The sequence below is a fragment of the Typopeltis vanoorti genome, chromosome 4 (assembly GCF_054136105.1).
Source record: "Typopeltis vanoorti isolate ZY-2024b chromosome 4, IOZ_Tvanoo_1.0, whole genome shotgun sequence".
In the NCBI taxonomy this organism is placed as follows: Eukaryota; Metazoa; Arthropoda; class Arachnida; order Uropygi; family Thelyphonidae; genus Typopeltis; species Typopeltis vanoorti.
Window position 1 is genome coordinate 45993225 of NC_143552.1, and position 23588 is coordinate 46016812.

At 34.7% G+C, this 23588-nt stretch overlaps 1 pseudogene; it reads right to left on the minus strand.

Annotated features, from left to right (window-relative positions):
- Positions 1–242: 242 nt before the first annotated feature.
- On the minus strand, positions 243–1353 carry LOC150107278 (protein ZBED8-like; annotated as a pseudogene).
- Between the last annotated feature and the right edge of the window lie 22235 nt (positions 1354–23588).

Below are 23588 nucleotides of genomic sequence, written 5' to 3' on the forward strand. Positions count from 1 at the left end.
TTCAAATGGTCACAGATCATCAGTTTGCATCCTACGCTTTCCATCTAACTCGGACAGGCTGGGAAATTAGTAGAGCTCATGAAGGCCTAGGTTTCGCTCCAACAGATTTAACTTTGAAATAAATGTCGAGATAGAAGATTTGGCCTTGATTAGATTGATAACATTGTCTTGCAGCTGCAAATTAATTTCATTAAATTTTGCAAATTTATGTGAAAAATAAGCAACATCATGCCTGATAGCTTTTAGTTCATTATTGAGCAAAGCCCTTTTGTCTTCAAAAACTCTACAACGGCATCAAAAAGATCATAAAATCGTCTCAAACAGTTGCCTTTTGACAGCCAAAGAACTTCAGTATGGAGCAGCAAACGTTTAAAATGCTCATCATTTTCATCACAGGGCTCTCGAAAAAGTCTATCATTGAGAGTATGGGCTTTAATGTTATTCACTGCAGTAATGACGGTGTGTAGTGAGTTGTGCAAGCGATCGCTGAGGGTTTTTACAACCAGATGTTGGCGATGAATGACACAGTGAATGGTAATTATATTTGGTACTGCTGTTTTCAAGTAGGCGACAAACCCACTGTAGCGATCTGTCATTGATGGTGCTCCATCACTTGCACAAGAAAGTATGTCAGTAAGTGGGATTTCCTTATCTTTGAAGAACTGCTCAACAACACGAAATATTGACTTCCCTTTAGTGTATGTATCTAGTAGCTTTGCAAATAACAACTCTTGAACCAAACTTTCTTCCTTTACAAAGCGCACATAAGCTAAAAGCAAAGATTCATTGCCTCACCGCAAAGTTAACTCGTCCAGTTGTAATGCAAAGTCTGTTGTTCTTAATATGCAGCATAACGTTTCTTCAACATTAGCAACCATTTCATCTACTCGCCTTTGCACAGAATAGTTGCTGAGAGGAACGTCTTAATTAATGTCGTATGGTGATTTATATAAAATAGTACCCAGAACCTCACTAACAGCTGGCAGGATGAGTTCCTCACCAATCGTATGTGGTTTACCAGACTTTGCGATCAACAATGAAATGTTGTACGATGCACGCAAAGCATCGGTGTTTTGTTGAAGCATTGCAAAACATGCTTGAAACTGTTAGTCGCTTTCGAAATTTGTCTCGGAGAGATTGAAAGAAAGTTAAATTCTTATTTACCTTATGAGGATGTACCTTCTTCAAATGTTCAATTATTCTGGAAGGCTTCATGGCCTCATTAGAGAAGACCCTCTCACATAATAGGCACATTGGCAGCTGCTGGTTTGTTAGTGCTGGTACGCATCCATATTTTAGGTATTCAATGCTATACTGCCTATATTTCTTCTTTGACGGATCTGCATCTACCATTTCTATTCTGGAACATGCATAAATAAGCGTACATACATATTTGAAAGCAATCTTTATATCCTCACAATATAACATAACCTATAATTTGCCAAGCTGTGACACAACACTTACATAGCTAAAAGCTTCACATTTTTGTTCAGTAAACAAGAATATGGGAAAATACATTATAACACACTCAATACTATTAGTGTAAAAAAGGACCACTTCAGAAATTACCAACAAAAAACTCGAAAAATGTCTTGGAAATAATAATAATAATCAAACAGCAGCAATTAATTATTGCACATTTCAGCATCTTGAAGCACACCTTCAGCGCCCCCTTCTGCCCCCTTGCCGATTAGCGCCCCCTAGGTAATCCCACCACCCACTTTGGGAACCCCTAGGTTAGATTGTGCTACTTTGCTCTTTATTTGTGTTCTGTAGCTTCGCTTCGCTGCAAAATACAAAAGCACGGCATTTCGCATTGCACAAAGATATTCAGAAATATACAGTCTCGCAGTTATTTTCCCTCTTTCAAGACTTCTGGTAGGGTTTCAAGTTTCAAGACATCTTTATGATTTTACTGATCCAATGAAAGGTATCAGAGTCTCCCCTTCTCCAACTCTACATTGAGGGTTTGTAGCATGGTGCACTACTCTACTGGAACTGAAAATAAATACTTTTTTCAAAAAAAAAAAGGAATTAATTTTTTTCTCATAGGAAATGTAGGCGGTTTAGTTAGATCTCAATTTAAAAACCAGGATAATTTCTACCTTTCTAATTACGTATTACGTCTTAGAGAATCCAAGGAAAATGGATATTTTGAGAAAATCCTTCCTCCCCTGCTGCAAGAGATTATTTAGAACGTCTAAAATAGGACATACATCCGCAAAATAGAGGGCACCTGGTAATTCAGCGTATATGCTTATGACACAAGTTTATCGGGGGGAATAGGAAGTATACTTGTTCATCGTGATATTAAAAATCGGAACTAATTTCATGCTTTCTGGTTATTACGCTTCTGTTATAGTTTCACTGCAGATACTTTCTGCCATTTTTATTTCTTCTTCGCACTTCTCAAGAGCACGTAATAATGATACAATACGCGTACGAATGTGCGTTTTCAGTGGGTGACGTGGTTACTTTTACATGTCCATTGATAGCCAGGAAAAACTGAAAACTAAAAGGATATGAAAGGAAAACAAAATTATTTACTGAATTTTACTTCACATTTGATGATGGCGAAATATGAAGAGCAAATTAAGCATAAATTATTGTACGAAACATCTCGTACAATAATTTATGCTTAATTTGCAGTATTTTTTTATATTTGCTATATAAAATATTATTAAATATTATGTATACATTTATTTACAAATAAATAAATAAATAACTAAGTAAAATGCATAAATAATTTTTAATAAATTTTTGTATAGCAAAAATCTTAACAACAGATGTAGTGAAAAATGTAAATTTATTAAATAAGGCTTATTTGCATACTAGGTGAAAGTGTAACATTTTTTTCAATGTACTGAATCTGTATATCACTGTTAATGAAGGTGCAGGTGGGTTACACCTCCCAAAAAAAGTACTGTTTATATATATATATATTTGATGCAATGGATTTACTCAGCTATATGACACGATTAAAAAAAAATAATGACTAGAAAACCGAGAGATACCAAAAGAGAAAAAATTCCTATTTATTATATGAGCGCACCACTAGTTTTGTTTTCTTAGAAAACTTCATCGGGTGCATAACAAGATAAATACAAAAAAACATACATTACAAGATGCAGCTATAAATTAACTTGCAAACGTATTGCTGACATTTGAAGCTGTTTTGGATGCCATAGCATTTGTTGGGCACGTTCACCTGCATGATCTCGAGTACACCAAAGTTAACTGAAGAGTGACAATCCGGTTCGTCTTCATACTTACCTTAGCTTTAACCTATCTGAGTGTAACTCTTCAGCTATCCAACTTTGGTACACGAGATCGTGCCCAACAATACTATGGCATCTAGATGCCTTCAAATGTCAGCAATACGTTTGCAAGTTCATTTATTATTATTATTATTATTGTTGGTATCTCCATGGAATCAGAAGACTCATCGCGGGAAACCCAAACTATCAAAACAATATCTATCATATCTCTTCTTGAACTCATTTACAGACGAAGCACTCACAACTGAGTCAGGCAATGCATTCCATTCATTCACCACTCTCCAAGCAAAAAATCTAGTTCTCACACCTTTGTTAACCACACTTTTCCTTAATTTCCAGGGATGACCTCTTGTTCCATCCCTATCACACAGCTGAAATATTTCCCTTGCAACAATCTTATAAAATCCTTTAAGTAATTTAAATGTTTCTGTCATATCTCCTTTTCTCTGCCTATCAAGTAATCCACAAGCTCTCAATCTATCAATGTAGAGGCACCACTCACCAACTTAGTCACTCTCCTCTGAGCCCTCTCCACTAATTCCTCATCTCCAAGGATTTATGGCTGTTGTTTCTTGTAAATGTTAATTTTGTGTTTCTCGTTTCAAGTTAAGCACCCGATGAAGGTTTCTAAGAAAACGCAACTAGTTGTGCGCTCAAATCATAAATAATATTTTTTCTATTTTGGTATATCTCCCGGCTTCTAGTCAATACACACACACACACACACACACACACACACACACACACACACACACACACACAATTTGCATAATTATTCAGCAGGGACTACATTAATTCTCAGGAACAAGTAAATACATTCTACGTTTGGCTTACAAGAGTCAATCAATCAATCGTCAACAAACGTTACAGCAGTACTTTCATTTATTAGTGTCATTTCCGATAAACCAGTGTCATAAGCATATACGCTGAATTACCAGGTGCCCTCTATTTTGCGGATGTATGTCCTATTTTAGACGTTCCGTTCTAAATAATCTTTTGCAGCAGGGGAGGAAGGATTTTCGCAAAATATCCATTTTCCTCGGATTCTCTAAGATTTTTTATCATCATTCTTGATATACATTAATAAATTATATAGGTAAACTATTTATCAGTAAATTAGTCAATACTGACAAATTCCAATACTGCTTTTGAAAACTTTTTTGAATGATAAATCACTTTCAATTTTTGAATGATAAATCACATCTAGTTGGCCTTGAAATTGACTAGACTCTGAATAAACTACTGTTTGTAATAAATGTGTCATATTTTCAGTATAAATACAAGCATCATTAACTTAGGATGACTATTATAACTATAAAAAGTCTCTTAAGAAAGCTATACAGGAATAATACTCAACTTCTGTTTTATTTCTCACCATTTAAAAAAAAAAATACATAAATAAATATCTATCCACATAATAGAGAGGTGTCAGAATGTGTGGGCAGGGACTAAGAGAGAAGGAATATATTGATGTTCTTTTTGAACTGCTGGATATTATAGTCTTTGGCAAATTCATGAGGAAGGTAGAAAAGAGAAGTGGAAGAATCAAGTTCTATGAGAAAGCAGTTTAACTGTAAATGATGTTGGGCAGCTGCTGCTCTTGTTGGCTGTTTGGAATTGACGCAGAAGCAGCTAAGGCTATGAGGTTAATGTGTTAATGTATAAAAACATCGAGAGCCTCCATATCGCAATTAGAATGATTCTAGTGTTGTCGCGAGAGGAATCTTTATATTGACTTTTTCCAAGTGAAGGTGAGTTAGCAGAACGCACATGGAAGTAGTAGTGTTTTTTGTTTTAATCCTGCATACGGGCATATCGGCCAGAAAACATGCAACTAGCGTTGTCAGTAGATGATGAATTGCATCGCATATGGATTAAAGAATAAGTGCTGTAGATGGTGGATTCCGCTTCTGGTTGTTCTTCTCTCTCTCTCTCTAACGATTTCCGAGTATCAAAAAAATAAAAGTTGTCCACTGGAAACAAAATTTTGTTAGCTAGTTAGCATTTTTGGCATTTAACTCCCTCTTTTAAAATTTTTATTTATTTTTATTTTTTAATACGTCAATGAAAAAAATCAAGTGTTTTACATTTTAGTTTCTCCATTGTGGCTGCTCTCTGGATTTGGTCCCTTGTGGATTTGTACATACTGTATTAGTCAGAAGCCTGGATCTAGGGACAGTTTTTGTAAATCGATCAAAGCACTCAAGAAGCCCAACTAAAGCTTATTGCGAGACCTTACTGTCGTACTTCCGTCAATGTATATTTCTTCGAAAGATGATAAAATCGCACCAGAGGTATTATGCAAATGGGGTTGGGATTTAGACTCGTCACATATATATATATATATACAGGGTGTTCGGGATAAATTTGACATATTTATAATTAATTATATTTTTCCGTAAGTTACATGTATTAACACACACTTCTCTTCATTTAAAAGTTTGGGCCCTTCTTCATTCATATACAAGATGTCAGAAAGGATGGATAGCTGGAACCCACCTGAATCATGGAAGAGAATAACTTGTATCATGATGATTCGTGCCCGCCATCAAAATAAGGATATTACGACTGCTGCCCAATGCTCCCTGAATACAATAAAAACAATCAGGCATGAACTAGAGACTTGCAATGGTGACTACGAGGATGTAGCAAGAAGAAAGATCCCTAGCAGACGATCTGATTGCGTTCGTACAGCAGAATTCCTCGCAAATCTGCAGGAACAGGTGTTGAAGAACCCTGGCATTGGAATTCGGGCTTTGTTCGTGGAGTTGCTAACTGTAGTCAAGCCCTGGATAACAAGGGTAGCCAATGGTAGGCCGTATGTATGGCAGCAGGATTCGGCCCCTTGCCACACCTCTGGGAAAAGTCAAAAATGGTTGTCTGAAAATTTCTACGACTTCACCAGTCCAAATGTTTGGCCTCCAAACTCCCCAGACCTTAACCCCATGGATTATTTTGTATGGGGCGCAGTTGAAAAAGACACCAATCGCACTTCCAGTAATACAAAAGCCCAGTTAATGGATAAAATTAAAACAGTTTTTGCGGCCCTTCCCAGGGAGACTGTAGCATCAGCTTGTTCGAGGTTCCGAAGCAGAATTGAAGCTGTGATCGATGCTAATGGTGGTTATTTTGAGTAAATCTTGTTGATAGTATTGTAATTAACTCTGCCTGTAATGTTTTTTTGTCAATTCATTAAATTTAATAGATACAAAGAAGATTTTCTTTTTCCTTACGAAACTGTCAAATTTATCCCGAACACCCTGTATATATATATACATATATATATATATATACGTATATATATATACATATATATATATATATACGTATACTGTATATACATATATGTATATATGTATATATATACATATATATATATACATATATATATATATATATATATTTCAACCGAATATATATATATATTCGGTTGAAATACATATTGTAAAATGAGTTGAATGACTTAAACCGAGAGTTGAAATACATATTGTAAAATGAGTTGAATGACTTAAACCGAGAGTTAGGTAAAAAAAAAGGGTTTAATAGTAAAACACGACTAGTTTCGGCTTAAACAGTCTTCATCAGGTGACATTATAAAAGAAAAGAAAAAACACTAAACACTGAAAGTTAAAATTTCGATGTATAGAAAGCCTACACATACCAACAGATATCTTCATAGTCAGTCCCATCACTTCCCTCCCCAAAAACTTGGAATAATTTCTACCTTGGGATATAGAGCTCGCTCTCTTCTTGATGACCCAAATAAACTTCAAAAAGAAATCAACTATCTCAAAACTACTTTCGTACTTAATGGATATTCTGAAAGAATGATTGAAAAATTCCTTCTTAATCCTCCTAGTCATCACACAGAAGAAATAAATACATTTAAAGGCAATATATCTATTCCTTACATAAGTTCAATTTCACAAAAATTAGCCAAGGTTCTAAAAAATACAATATCAGAACTTTGTTCACTCCACTTCCAAAAATCCGCTCCTTAATAAGCCACCCAAAACCTTGTCATCATCATCATCTTAAATATCTTGGTGTGTACAAAATATGGTGTGATTGTGATAGTCCTTATTTTGGCCAGACGGACAAATCTATTGAATTGCGTATGGAGGAACACATGAGAGACATTGCTTACAAGAGACAGGGAGCCAGTGCCTTATCAAGCCATATCCTTTTCTCGGCTGATCCTAATGATGAAAACACAAGTCATACAGTCCGCTGGGGCAGATCTACTAACATGTTTCGTTGTCATGATGAATTGGAGAGAAAAATCGTAGAATCTAAGGAAATCATCCTCAACCCTGAACATTTAAATAATAACTTGAGCTACAACCTCCCAGATAGTCATTCAGCTGTAATCGTGTACTGGCGTTCACGTGATGCTGCAAGCACGCATTCTCCCAACAATGCAACAAACGAAAGAACAGCTTTAAATGCAACTACAACGTTTTCATGCTAATTATGTATAGAGATTCTCTATATTGTTAATAGTTTTTTAACCTTCAGTGTTTAATGTTTTTTCTTTTCTTTTAGAATGTCACCTGATGAAGATGTTATAAGCCAAAACTAGTCGTATTTTACTATTAAACTCCCCCTTTTTTTTTCTTCTTTTTTTTACCTAACTTTCGGTTTAAGTCATTCAACTCATTTTACAATATATATATATATATATAATGCTATTGCAAATTTGATGTGCTGTTTAGTTAATGTATTTTGGCTAATACACCAGTAGCAGTTAACAGGAGAATTCCATCCACAAAACTGGGATTATGGGGTTGAAAGAAAAAATTTTACTGTAGTGGAAGATTTAAATGCAATCACTATATTATGTACACACACACACACATCTAGCAGCGAATTAACACTCGTTGGAAGGAGGAGGGGACACAGGTGCTTTAGGGCAAAGTCCAAAAGTATCGATGCTTTGCTTAGCATTACTTATACATGTATGTAACAGCATACCTACGGGGTAGGACACCGGATTTCCTGGTTCTATAACAGTGGTTCTTAACCGGTATAGAGTCAGGAGATCCGGGGAACACCGGAACACAAGTGTTCCGCGAACTGGTTACAAGTGTTCCGCCGGTGAAAAATGTCACATGACACAGCTCTGAGTGTAATTGGCTACTCTGAATAAAACTTTCGAGGGAATTATTTCCATTATAACAGAACAATTAACAATATTGGAATAAAAGATTTCAAGTTACTTTCCTTCCTTAAATACACACAATTATGATTGGATACGAAATCCATTTGGCACAGTTAATATATCGAGTTGTGAATTTTCGTTATAAGAATAACAATTAGTTACCTTGGCCACGGATCGTACTCTAAAAATGAAATTCTCTGAAATAACTCTTGAGGAATTTTGGATTTTTGTTCAAGCTGAATACTCAGCTCTCTTCTACAAGAGCACTGAAAATGTTGTTACAGTTTTCAACATCATATTTGTGTGAGCTCGGTTTTTAATATTAACCCATAAAAAAACTAAAAAGCGTGAAAGACTTACTAATATAGACAGAGATGAGGATAGCTATATCACATATTAGACCTGATATTGCTGAAATCTGCAAAAGCCGACAAGCTAAAATATTTCATAAAATAAGTTCCATTTTTATAAAAGGCAAGTCCATGCATATTTTTATTGTTAGTTTTATGACCCTAATGCTTTTGGTGTTCCGCAAATTTTTCTTATAATCAAAAGTGTTCCCTGACTTTGAAAAGGTTAAGAACTACTGCTCTATACCCACCGTGCTGAGATAATTTTAGAACATTTACGAGTAATGGGATGGAATCTATATTATGCTAAGAGTCTGTGATCCAAAATTTTAGAAATCCTATAAACTTCTGTTTAACTTTAAATTACGTCAGTGATATTTTCATGGCTAGGTATTCTACCTTTTTTCTTTTTTCTTTTTTAAATACCGGTATATCATAATGGAAAGAAAAAACTTTTGAACGTTATCTTTTTGTCGTTAACAATGAAGTAAAGTTGGTAAGAGATCGCATATATAAATAAGATTCGGCATCGAAGGCTGCTGCATAGATTGGAGGATATGGGACTGGATTTTGAACTACTAGTTTGGAGCTGACTGACAGATATAAAAAAGTGGTATATCGGGTATGTGAGGCTGCAAGTTTTACATGACCAGCGGTGCACCTCAGGAATCAAATCCTTAGTGCATTGTTATTCAGTCTTTACATTAATGAAATTGGAAAGGCTTTAACAGGAGATATATAGGAGTTATTTGCTGATGATGCAAAGATATGCAGGGTAATCAGGAATGCAACTGACATGCAGTACTTGCAGAATGGTTTGAATAAATTGGAATTGTGGGCATGTAAAAATGGCTATCAGTCCAATGTTAATAAATGTAAAGTAAACTGACCAGGCTAGGGAACTTGGAGTTTTTTTTAGCAGATAGGAAGTTAAAGTTTAGAAGCCATGTTGCAAAGATTGCAAATACAACTCAGGGGATAACTGAAGTGAGAAACAAATACTGACACGTAAGAATAAGGAAGTTATTTTGCTTCTTTACAAGATTTTAATGCGATCTTGTGGACTACTGCTCGCAGATCTGGTTTCCGAGGCAATGCAGATAGAGTGGAGAGGGTGCAAAGGACAGTGTTAAAGATGATATCAGTACTTTCCTATCCCCTCCGCCATAAGGCTAGTGGGGAAGCTGTATGCTACCATACTAAGGAGATGATTATGAGAGCAAGTGGTTTCCGTTGCCTTCCTTGCAGTAGTATATTTTATGACTGTAGCCGTGTGTGTGTTCATTCACAGGACCGGTTTGCTTGTTTTGAGAGATGAAAAACCTGAGTTACCGGCAGAAAAAAGCCCTCCATCTCCGTATAAAATTAGTGAATTCACCTTTAGTCGAAAGAGACCAGATAAAAGTTCCTCACGTCACTCGAATCCAGTTCTTTCCGACCAAAGGGCTTCGTCTATACTGACTGAGCTACAGAGGCTCGATATCAGGACTGTTGAATGTATATTATGTGGAGATATTGAGAATTCTGAACTGCAGATGCTAGCAGACAGGAAAAAGAAGGGATGATATGATGGAGACCTACAAACTTTTGAAAAGGTTATACAGGACCAGTAGATGAAAATTTTCATTTTATGGAGGATGGGGAGAGGACGAAAGGGTATCCATGGAAATTGAGAATGAATACAGTCAAGAAAGGGATGAGAGCTAAATTTTTCTCTCGTAGAGCGATGTGTGTGTGACTGGAATGACTTGTCTTTGGAGATTGTGAGTGCAGATAGGGTGAATCAATTCAAGAGAAAGTAGGACGTGGTGGTGTGAGTGATGTATGGCCTCCCTAGACGAGTCTCTGACTCCCTGGGGGGTCTCTTATAATCATAATAATCATAAAGCAAAACTTAAAATGTATTTACATAAAATTTTCTTTAAAGAAAGAAATATGACATGGGATGGGATTAAAAAGTACCGAAAAAATGATGATTTAGAGATGTTCTCTGTAAGTGTATTTGAGAAATAAACATACATAGTTAATATTAATTATGCATTTTTAACCAAACGAAAAAAAAAAAACTCTTATGAAATTATCAATCTGCTACTCGAACGTGTGAATTTCCCTAAGCTGTAATCTAGGGTAATGTTATCAGTCATTTAAAATGGTAGGCCTTTGACCCATAACTGCAATTCATTAAGGCGATTTTCAGCAATTGCTGCAAAGAAAGGAATAGTAATCGAGGAAAAGACAATGGATAAAATAGAGAGAGAGAGAGGATAATGAACGACAGCTGCAAAAATCAGATGAGTATTAAGACAGATAAGAAAGAAATGAAATTAAAAATAATAATAATAAATAAGCAAATCGGAATTAATACCTAAACTTAATAAATATAAATACAGAAAGAAAATATCCACCTTATCGATAGAATGATCAACAAAGATTATCAAGGATGATAATTAACCCATCAACTAAAACGATGAAAGAAGCAAAGCATGACTGGATAAGCATTGGCATGAGATTAAAGCCAACTACATGTCCTAAATTCATGCTAGGATGATGATGAAGTGCCTCGATAGAATTTTAATTTTATTTTCATTTCGTTTTTCTTTTTTTCTTTGATGTTTTCTTTAATGACACCAGTTCTTACTGAAACAAATATGCTGCCATCTAAAAAGAGGTTTCATTTAATCATGGCACACACTCGAGCGTCGCCGTTTACATTCAGTTTTAACTGTACCATCATTATCTTTCATTATACAGTCACAAGGCAGAAACTGAAAACGTTATACTCGTCTGTGAATCGAGGACAGGAAAAAAGCACTTGGTTAAAAAATCTTCCGGTCTGACCTAAGCAATAAATTTTATAACACTAACATAAAAAAGCGAAGATTCGAAACGTCAACATTTTTTTTTTTTTTTGAATTATACAAGAAGCGTTAGGCACAAGCTTTCACCATGTTTCGTTCAATTATCGTGTCCTGATATGCGTTATAATTTCATATTCTTTTTAAAGGAGGTGGCGAAATACCTCACCTCAGTAAAAACAAAAAACAAAAAGAGGATGGCGAAAGTAAAGTAAACAACTCAAAATAGACTTCGTTGCCTCCGCAACCTTGCCTAAGACAGCAGGTAACAATTTCAGTCTTTCACAGGCTTCGTAAATGGTTGCCTTTGTCAACAACGAATGATTTTTGCCAAGAACAATTTATGCTAATTTATACAAACAACGGTGGGTGAAGGAAAGAGTCCTCTGTTAAATCAAAAAATCTCACTTTGGCCTAAAAAAAACTTTTTAAAGGATTGTACATACATAACCTTCTCCTACCAAGGTACGAGCTCTTTTATAAACAGAACCAATCCAATTTTAAGCATGAGAAGACTGTCGTCGCAAGAGGTCGGTAATGTTGACAGTTTCTGCCATGTAAAATTATTAAAATGTACGATGTAATAAAAAAATTACAACATACTGTATTGTATTACATACTGTAGATTCAAACAAAGAGTTTATTTATATCATTTCTCAATTTAAAATGAACTATTTTCGCACTGAGTATGCCATTAGAACCAACTGAGAGTATTTAATTCAGCATATGCTGAAATGTTAAATTTTGTTCGTTTTGGGTCAGTCAATGCATTTCCATACAGTTCATAGCAAAACAGAAAATTTTTCTGATGTAATCCACATAAAAAATGCACGCCAATTAAATTTTACCAACTCTGCCTTTAATGTAATCATAGAGATAACTGATATTAAGAAGAATAGAAAGATCAAATCTCGTTCATAGTAAACACAAAAGGAGGAAAAATTACTAGAGGAAATACATAAATTCTATTGAGTAAATCAGTTAACATCATCGCGGCAAACACAACGCTTTGAGTTTGCCGCGTATGAAATTCTAGACTTTCTTCCTCCCTCCTCCAAGGTTGAGAGATGGGAGCTTAGAATTAACAAAGCAGCTAAAACCATGGCGCATTATTTTTGTAAAATGTATATTTAACGTCGGTTCGTCTGTTTATCAGGAGGAAAATATGCATTATTATTATTATTATTATTATTATTATTATTATTATTATTATTATTATTATTATTATTATTAATAGTAGTAGTAGTAGGACTCGACAAATACGCTCACCCATTTGCCAGTAGTGAGTAGCTGCAAACTGGACAAAACAATTTTTTTTAATTTCATAAAATAACTTTCTACAATATCTTTTCAACTTAAAAAAAAACCACAAATGTGGCGCCACTTATCAGTTTGTGGAACTCCTATTAAAACATCATTAAAAAAACAGGGGTCTTGGAGGAGTTTTTTTTTTTTTTTTAAGTGGCGAATACAATTTTGCATAGTTTGTCGGGCCCTGATTATTATTACTATTCCAAGTTGAAGGGATAAAAATATGTCACAACTGGTTAACTCAGTGCAAACGAAAGTAACAGATACTGAAAAAATATTTAGAAAAAGGTACAGAAAATTGAGAAAATGTTTCTTTCCTTCTTGATGCAGATTGGGCTATTACTGTAAATACTCTATTATCCTGCTTTTGTTTGTTTGTCTGTTTTTTCTTTTTACAGAAATGCTGTTCCATATTATTCAGCTATAAACAGACTGTTGCTCAGTAACAGAATAATTATACAATAAAACAAATAATATTTGTTAGGAATTTCTCCTTAGAAAAGAAAACAAGGACTTCAAATATGGAATGATGAAATCAAGAAATTAATTGAAGATAAGAAAACTGCATACATTAGATGGCTTTACTTCAAGAAAACTGGAATGAGAAACAGAATATCAGAGAGAAAAAGGCAATAGGAAAAAGAGAAACAAGAAAACTTCACAGAAAAAGCTGGGATAATTAGTAAATTAAAAAAAAAGAAAAAGAAATATATAAACCGCAGCCCAAAATCTATAAAGCAATAGACTTCTTACAGAAAGAAACAATTGGAGAGATAGATCACCAACAGTGGATAGATTATTAACATTCAGAATTACTATTTAAAAGATTTTTTTTAATGTAACATCATAAGAATTAAATGAAAAATGGAAAATCACCAGGAGAAAATAAAATCCCAATAAAACTTGTAAAATATCAGAAAAGAAATTTCTCAACGATTTCTTAATTTAATAAACAAAATATATAACGCAGTAACAAGTTATAAGATATGTGTCAAAATACTGAAGAAAAGAATTAACCCTATACTAGAAAAATTATAAGTGAAAGAACAGAATGGCTTTAGACAAGAGTGATCCTACACAGATCCTATATTCGGCCTCAAACTACTAATTGAAAAAAGAAGAGAATTCAACTTAAAAACATATCTAGCATTCAGAGATTATAAAAAAAAACACTTTCCTATAAATTTGTTGGAAGTTTTCCCACTTGGTTATACTATAAATTAAAGATACCAAGAAATTATATACCTGATTTAATCCTTTATCCAAGTATAAGCAAAGAAAGTTTGCGCCTGAAGTATTTGCAGGACTCTTCTATGAAAACATGACTTCTGCATTACTTCAACCTTACTCTGGTTGTAAGTGGACGTCAGACCTCTCGGTCTGACGTCCACTGATGAGACCTCAATAAAGGTCGAAACCGGTCTGGGTAGTGACCCTTCCCATAAAGCATAGCATTATACATGTCCGCAAGGATATGTGCTTTGCATTATGGGATACTAAGGAAAGTGATGTGAAGTCATTAGCTTCTATATACGCGTTGCCTCAGTCCTGAAAATACTTCAAGTGCAAACTTTGTTTGCTTACACTTGGATAAAGGATTAAACCAAGTATATAATTTGTTGGTATCTTTAATTTATAATGCCTATAAATATATTACAACTTTACTGCCTACATGAGAAAATAATAATATGCAGAAAAAGAGGCTAGAGCAGAACTAAAACATTTGAAGGTCATAGGCAGGGATGACCCTTTCTCCAATATTATTTGGAATATAAATGAATGAAATAATCAAATGATGGAGGTTAACCAACAAAGAAGGAATTCAAATATAAAATATTATAATAATAAGTGATATTTGAAACAAATGAAGACAATGCACAAAAAGCTCTATATATATTGAATTTAATAGAAAAACATGATATGTCAATTTCTCAAGAAAAAAAATCGAAAATTACGGCATTCAAAGGAAATATGCCCATCAGAAATAAAATAGTAATAGACAATAAAATAAATGAACAAATCAGCAAAATTTAATTATTTGGGCTATAAATTAAGTTACAATGAAGATTTAGAAATTTTTACAAAACATTAAGGTCAGCAAAAGTTGCCAAAAAAAAAACAGACTAATAATTTATAACATTTTATCAAAACCAATAATATTTATTATATGGCAGTGAAGTAGGGACATAAGAGAAAGAGATAAGAAAAGAATTACTACGGCAGAGATGAAGTATATGAGAACTAGATTAAAAAAAAAAAAAATGAAGACATATTCGAAAGACCTAAACCAAACACCAATAAGAAACAATAGAAAAATACAGAACCGAATGGAAAGAGCACATAGAAGGAATGCCATATGATAGAATATCCAGGAGGATAATGAACTACAAACCAAAGAGTCGAAGAAACAGTGTTAGGCCAATGAAACGCTGGGTTGAGATCGAAACAAGCCACTATGTCTAGATTCGTGAAAGGATGCAGAAGAAGGAATTTGTGATCAGTTCATCTTAGGATTGCCAAATGCCACTTTCATATGGCATTGTCATGTTGCCCTGAAAGAATTTGTTGGAAAGCATTGCTCTTCAATATTTTAATTGCATTACTTTCAACGACTAAAAGTTTTATCTTCAGTACCAGAGCTAGCTTTCTGATAGTTGTTATTGTGCTAAATTAATAAAATAATAAGATAGTAATCAACCAGCAATATTTCAGGTTTTGAGAATACTAAAGAAAAACGAAATCAGAATCAAAACCGAAAAATTACAAAATGACTGACTCAGGTATTAATACCGCGCTGTCCACTTTGGAACTGTTGTTGATACCGCATGTGATTATTTTGCTTTTGCTAAGGGACACTGGTAACTGTTTTGATTAATAATTATTACAGACCGCATATGAATATTTAGTGAAAATGATTCTACACAGTAGTAAATCATTAAGAAAGGAGAGCTGAATGACTTGAGTTGTTTAAAATTAATGCAAGGGGGCGACTAAGATCAAGCCAGCTGGGACCGACTGGTTGTCTAGAAACAGTTTTAGGAAGAAACATACAGTATATTCCCTATCGCTGTCTGAGACCAGATAACCCAAGGTCAAATGAAACTAGAAAATAGCAACGTTTACCATGTCGCGCAACTCTACAATGCGGATAGGACAGGAGAGTGCAAAAGACGCACTGAAATGCCTCGAGGGGACCAACGAAAATAGGGACTGTTGGTGAACAAACCTTGTTCACCAACAGCAAGTTATTACGTATTGAATGCAAAATAAGCAGAGACATTTTGATAGGATTACTACTCGCATATCAACTAGACTTCGCAAGATTAGTGCATCCAACTCAGAAAAGAATTGTAGTTTACACAATATCCCAGTCAGTAAGGTTCCATCGGTTCCATTTTCTGTTTGTTCCTTTATTCTATAGAACTGTTCTTACATTTCGCTAAGAAAGACAACGAAATTGAGTGTATGACAAGTCCGAAATAGCGAGTACATTAAATGATTAGCTAGATATTTTAGAGGAGAGGGATGTGTACCCAATTCTTGCACACAGCTCTAGGCCATACCTAGATTCGGGTTCAGCTCTTGGGTGCCCTGTAAAATCAGGTTCTCGCCAATCAGTACGTGTCTAGTACATGTAACTGAGATCCTTTTCTCGGATCTAAGTTACATGTACTAGACACGTTTTAGACGAAGAAAATTCGCCCTGGGACAGAAGCATCCATGTCACTTTCTCTCTCTCTCTCAAGATTAATTCCTTCTCATTCCCTTCCCCACAGACTTTCTTTTTCTCATCGGTTATCGATTTTTTTTTCCGGGGTCAATTGATTCAGTAAATTGGAGATACTTTTAAATCATGAAGTCTGTTCAATATCTTTCGAGTTTAGCGTACCCCAAAGCTCGGTGACTCAGGAAGTTGCTGGAAGGAGCCGAGCTTGAAGGAAGGAGTTGGTATTTACCGTAAGCCTTCCAGTCGAGCTGAAAGGAGTACGCTAAATTCCAATAGTTCAGCATACCCCGAAAATTGCAGCAGACAGGAAAAAAGGCCTGCCATTTCTATATAAAAACAGCTAACTTAAAACTAAATCCAGATAACTCCACTTGAAAAAGCGTTTTTATTTTAAATAAATGGTCCGTTCCTCATGTCACTTGAAAAGAATCAAACGCAATGATTTTACAAAGGGTTAATGCACTTTGGCTGGAATTTGTACTTAGTTAATAATTTACAAAAGTAATTATCAATTTGAAGTTATTTAAATTTTTGCCCTTAATTAAAAAAAAGCAGCTTGATACATTTTTTTTATTAAATGTTCACTAAATAACAAAAACAAAATTGCATCTTACATTAAAGAATGAAATGAAATAAAATAAAATCGACACATTCAAAAGGAATATTGTAATACTAAAAGAAAACTACATTTTCTTTTAGTGCTTGATGACATGAGATGATAAAGAGCAGACATTTGCAGAGGAGCAAAACTCTTGAACAAAACTGATAGAATACCGTCTGGACCAAAAGCCTTTTTGGTATCCATATTATTCAAGATGCTGCAGATGACTTTCTGCAGGAAGGCTACTGGAGGCATGAGATGCAATGTTTCAAATAAAGTTGAAGGTTATTTACCTTGACTGGATGAAAACAATGATACCAGTAGATCAGCTTTATCTTTAAATGATACTGCAATACTACCATATGGGTGAGAGAAAGAGAGGGGAGAGAGCAGAAACTGCTCCCGACAGCTTTTGCAAGGGACCAGAAGGCACAACTGGCATAGAAAGAAAGTTTCTGACATTTAGTCCTTTCAACGTGAAACTTAACACTTTTTATGACTATTCTACAAGTATTGAGGCCTCAGTAAACTTTTTTTCTTGGACCTTTTTTTTCTGGCACACGTCTAGGAAAATCATAGCTTGAATACTGGATGGAAATATTGAACAATATTGAATGGAGAACGGAGACCTTCGCTGCCTGAGATCGGATAACCGGTCCAAGTTATCCCAGGATGACAACTTCTGTCACACGATCATAACAAGTATCAGTATCTGAAAAATTGAAATAAGATGACCATCGAAAGGAACAGAAGTCTCGAAGATCGTCCCAAATGGCCTAGTTGTAGTGCCACAGGATACAAGGTTGTGAATGGCAGAAGGGGGGGGGGATTCTACTAGAGATGAAACTTGTATGAAGTTATGATCGTAATTACCAAGGTCACCTTAACAGTGTTCCTAGAAATCAGGTAAAAAAAAAAAAGATCCAGTGTTGAATGAATTGAGAGGACTGTCGAATAATATTCTGCTTGGTAGATAGATGAACAATTTGCTTTTAGCAATTGCTTAGCTGAGCATTTCTTACGGTTTGGTGATACTGAAATTGTAAAAAAAAAAAAAAAAAAAAAGCCAAGTCATTTGTGGACATTAAAGTCACCAAGGAAGATAACTTCCCTATTAGGAGATCATAACGAGAAGACTAAAAGTTAAGAGTTCTCTAAGGAATATCAAACCACAATATAACCCTTCTAGCGGATGGAATCCGAGTACAATCTAGACAGTTATGATAGACCAGTGATGGCGAACCTATGACACGCGTGTCAGCACTGACACATTTGAGGGTTTCAGGTGACACACTTTGGATGTTAAAAGATATTGGTATTCTGATGAAAAAACTGCGATAAATCGTGTAAGATCTCAGTTAAGGCGAAGGTAGGTTGCCGTTCATTGAAAGAATTATATTTTATAGTTAGCCTATTTCTATTTTATTTTGTAACTAGCCTATAAACAACGAGCGTTTTAAGTTTACGTTTTCTTTCTTAATCATTATAATTTCTGCATAGTCATATGATATTATAAAAATTATTATCAATATTATATGATATTGATAATTGCTCAAACTTTCTAGATTTGAGCAATTTCGATTGTTGGAACAAACAATCCAATTCATAAAGTATCCTGATGAAACAGAATTCATGGATCTTAAATTAGATGGCTCTGAGTGGTTGGATTTAAAAGATCTAGAAATGCAACTAGCCGACTTCCAGTGTAATCCTATCTGGAAAAGAACGTTTATTGCTCTTAGAAATGAATTAGAAGAACTTGAGTGGGAACGTCTGCATGATACCGCATGTAAAGCTCTTCTAACAATTTTCTCTTCTGCATACTCTTGTGAAACTCTATTTTCTGCCTTAAATAATATCAAATCGAAAGGGAGAAAGAGATTGAGCAATGAATTGAGCGCTGCCTGTGTAGCATTAAAATGTACACATACTATTGTCCTTCTATAAAGCAACTTTCTACCAGTACTCAGCAACAGAAAAGTCATTAAATGTAATGTAAGTTTGTAATTTCACTTTATTAAATTAATTGTATAATATGAATTCGTAGATTTTATATCAATGTCCTATTAAATTAATATCCTAATATGATATGTATAAGTCACCATCTATGATTATGTAGTTAAATTTAGAATGCATGCATGCAAGTGGCACATCAACAACGTCAATATTTAAAAAAAAAAAAAGATGTTTGACACACCTGGGTAAAAAGTTTCGTCATCACTGTGATAGACTGTGGTTGCTGTGGCAGTAATTTGGAGTCGGTAGGTGATTGTGCACATTACTTAAGATGGTGTTTGGGTTTATGCCATGAAATTTGGTTAAGTGATTTTTTTAAAGATTTTTTGTATTTATTTTTTTGTATGTTTTGAGGAAGTTTTTTTTTATTTGAACTGCAGTGACACCTACGCCTATTTCAGTTTATTGCCATGATGGTGCTAAAGAGGTGAAGAGAAAAAGAGCAGGGCAAATGCAGTGGGAGGATACAGACTCTAAAACATTTCGCCATAAAGAGAACATCTAGCCTCCACGCCATAACGTAGCCTTAACAATGCTTCCAGCATACTACAACATAGCTTCCCTCCAGGCATGATTTTCGTGTAGATGAGAGTGAGATCACGCGCCAGCTGACTGGAATGCCACCTAAACGTTACTTCCTAGTTCGGTCTTATACACTGCCAGCCTACAGAGTTGCTTTACTCCTGTTCCCTCGAAGATGGGGTGAGACTCTGGATCTCCACAGTAGGTTTGGCATGCCCTTGAAGGGTATCTATCACTCACCTTTATGCTGCAAGTTTTTTTTTGGGGGGGGGGGGGGGGGAGACGGGAGAACGGAAGCTAGAACGCTTGCTCTGGGACCAAATATTTCGTATAGTATCAATTACTTCAGGCCCCAAATAAATACAATGATGTTTTGCCTGCCGATGAGGGTCATCTACCACCAAGTAGGTCTTGTTCGTATTACCTCCAATAGGGAAAGTATATCCTTTGACTGTTCACTAATAGCACTAGAGCTCTTCTGATTGAAACATGCTACACTCCAAGAAGGTGACACTGACGTGACGAAGAAGTTATATATTGCGCATCACTGGCCCTTTGTTAGCCCAACTTTTAGAATCTTTCTTTTCAGATTTTCCTATTAAGGCAGGTGTTCCTCGGTGCTTTCACCCACCGTCTCTTTCTTTTATGTATATAAACGACCTTCTTTCATTGATTTGGAATATTCAGTTTTGCTTATGATAGCACTCTCCATTCTTCCACTCCTATGTCAAACCCTGAAATTTCAAACATCTCATGCTTCATACACCCCCCCCCTCCTTTTTATTTTTCATAATGCTCAGTTTAACAGTCAATACCAGATCTCGTTTCTCGTATGGCTGGCGCTTACTCCTATCGTTTTTTGGCATAATATTACATGTGCAGCATTCTCAGTTATAAAATAAATTTAAAAAAAAAAACATTTTTGGCCTAAGACGTTTAATTTGTCAAACTACTAACTCTGTATACATGCTGTCCAGAAGGCACTTCTACAAATATTTGAATGGACGCTGTTCAGCAGAAACGATAATAATCATTCCTCATCATTTCTGATAACCTTACTGTAATATGAGGAACAGCTATTCAACATCCTTTTATAGTTGGGCTTTTATAATGCAAACATTGAATCTGCTACTCCCATTATTCTTTCATTCCATCTATCTCTGTTCTGCGAAAGAGCTTCCTTCTTCATGAAATGATCTCCAAGCTCTTCAAAAAGAATACTAGCAGATTACCTCTCTTCTGATCCTTGCCCGCAGGCGGCACTAATTTGCTATATGCTTTCGGTTTCTCGAGTGTGGGAGTGACAGAAAAAAAAAAATAATAATAAATTGGAACTTTTCACTAAATTTAATTGCTGACGCATATTTTCTCTTAGGTTAAGGAGGTATATTCACGTTTGTTGGGTGAAGGGCTTTCATCCCGCAAAATTCACGAAAACCTACCAGAAAAAACACATGCAGTTAACTGGCCATATAGCTTTATGATTCGGATGTAATTCCAAACAACATCATCAACAACATTTTGTCCGTCCATGTGAAAGCTATTTCTGAACTCTTAGCTGGAATGCATCTTAATGAAATTTGGAAAATCTTGCTATTTCAATTTTTCTTTTAATCGGACCATTAAACAAAGATTCTGATATTATTTAAACAAAGGACAAAGTCCTCTGTTTCACTGCAATTTCACTTTTTGAGTGAAACAAAGGACAAAGTCCTTTGTTTCCCTCAAAAAGGCTTCAAAAATATATCGTGAAACTCCACTCTGTCTGATCAAATAAATAAAATGGTATTTTAGAGGAGTATTTAGAATTTAGGCAAATTTTCGCAACAGGATTCGAACTAATAATAATAATCTATCTTTGACTAATTATAGTTTAATAAAATTTGTTATTTTATGATCTCTATGAGAAGTTGAATCAAGCAATTCAGACTTCAGTTGAATCACTTGTAGGGCAAAGATTTGGCAACACTAAATTAAATGCCTACATTACACAAGACAAAGGGTATTTCGGATTATGTACTTGTTTGTATTCGATATTTCAAAAACGATCCAGAAGTGTTGATATATAGGCTCATATTTTTATGAAGCACCAGCTTTCTTACTCTATAAGAAAGCTAGTACTTCATAAAATTCGATAGAGCTCTTTGAATACCGTAAATCGGTCGAAGCATCATAATACTTCTCGCAAAAATGACACAAATATCGATAGTCAAAAGATGAAATGCTGAGCAATTTTATTTTTTCTAGACAACTGAAGAAGAGAAGTATGATAAACATTTTTATTCTGATATTATTGGACTCTATCGGCAAATGATAACAATTCTTCTCTGGCTGGGTAAGATTTGATGAAGTATATTTAGCATCGCTATTAAAATTTGGATTCGTTTTTATTTTCTTTTCAAATCGGAATAGACAATGGCAAAATTATATTTACAGTACATATGCCAAAATCAGATGTATGTTGTGATAATGAATGCTACTGCGAAACGCACAATTTTATGATTGCATAACCATTTCTTTACGTTTCCTTGTAATCTTGCATCGACCAATATGTACGATATGACAGTTTCTTCGGGATATATTAAATTGTAAAAGGTCTAGTGAAGAAGACTAAACGAAAGGCAACGACTTACTAAGCACAAGATCAAGATACTAAGTTGATGCTCTTATTATTTCCATGAGGGAACTTCAGTTTTTTTCGTTTGTTTTTTTAATTTTATTGATACACGTCAATCTAATGGATGAATAAAACTAGTTATTATTATTATCATGATTATTAAGTACTATGAATCACTAAAATATTTAACGTGCACAATTTTCAAACTTTATGACTTTTAACACGCGCAAACTTCGTCACACTCCCATGAGCAGGACTCTCAATTCGGAGTTCACTGACTGATAGTGGCCTTGACAGGTGTCTTTGACTTTAAGCGTAACGAGAAAAACAAACAAAGAAAAATAGCCTTTATGTGCAATTTTTATCTAAGTATTTTTGGAAGACTGATTGTGAAACACAGAGGTAAGGTGAGCATAAATAAGACTTCTAAAATGTGTATCAGAAATGCGCATACCAAATTTGGGCAAGCGCTATTACAATGTATTATAGACATACGATCTGCCGAAATAAACAGGAAAATTAGCACACACACAGTCCTTGTCTTAAACTGTAGTGGAAGAGGTATGGGAAAGATGTAATGGACTCTTAAAAAAAATAGAAAGTACAGAAGCAGATGCAATTTTGATAATCAGACATTCAAGTGAACAAACTTTGTTGTAACTGTAGTCCACTTTCATATATAATTCGATTAAATATATTTTTTCATGCATGACTTAGTCCTAAATTTATTTAATGTATCGTTTTTATAACTTCAGAGTAAGGTAATGTGTAAGAAACTTTTCTTAACTCTTCTTCCCTGAAAATACATAAGGACATTTTAAACAATATCAATTAAGGAAAACAGATTTTATATTATCAAAATGATAAGGAGAAGAGTAAGCAACTGGCACTGCCACTCGTATTCGGAGCATACAATTAGAAAATCTATCTAAATTAGGATAACGCTTCAAAATACGAGTATATTAAGTTGATGATTAAGTACATATATTAAGTTATAGCTCTGGAGTCCCCCCCCTTTTTTTTGATATATATATAGTCCGCAAAAGGCAAACGCTACCAATTAAATTTAGAGTAACTCGAATAAGCTGAAACTTGGTTATTATTGAATGCCCTATTTTTAGCTAGAAAATTTGCCATTACAGAAAAAAAT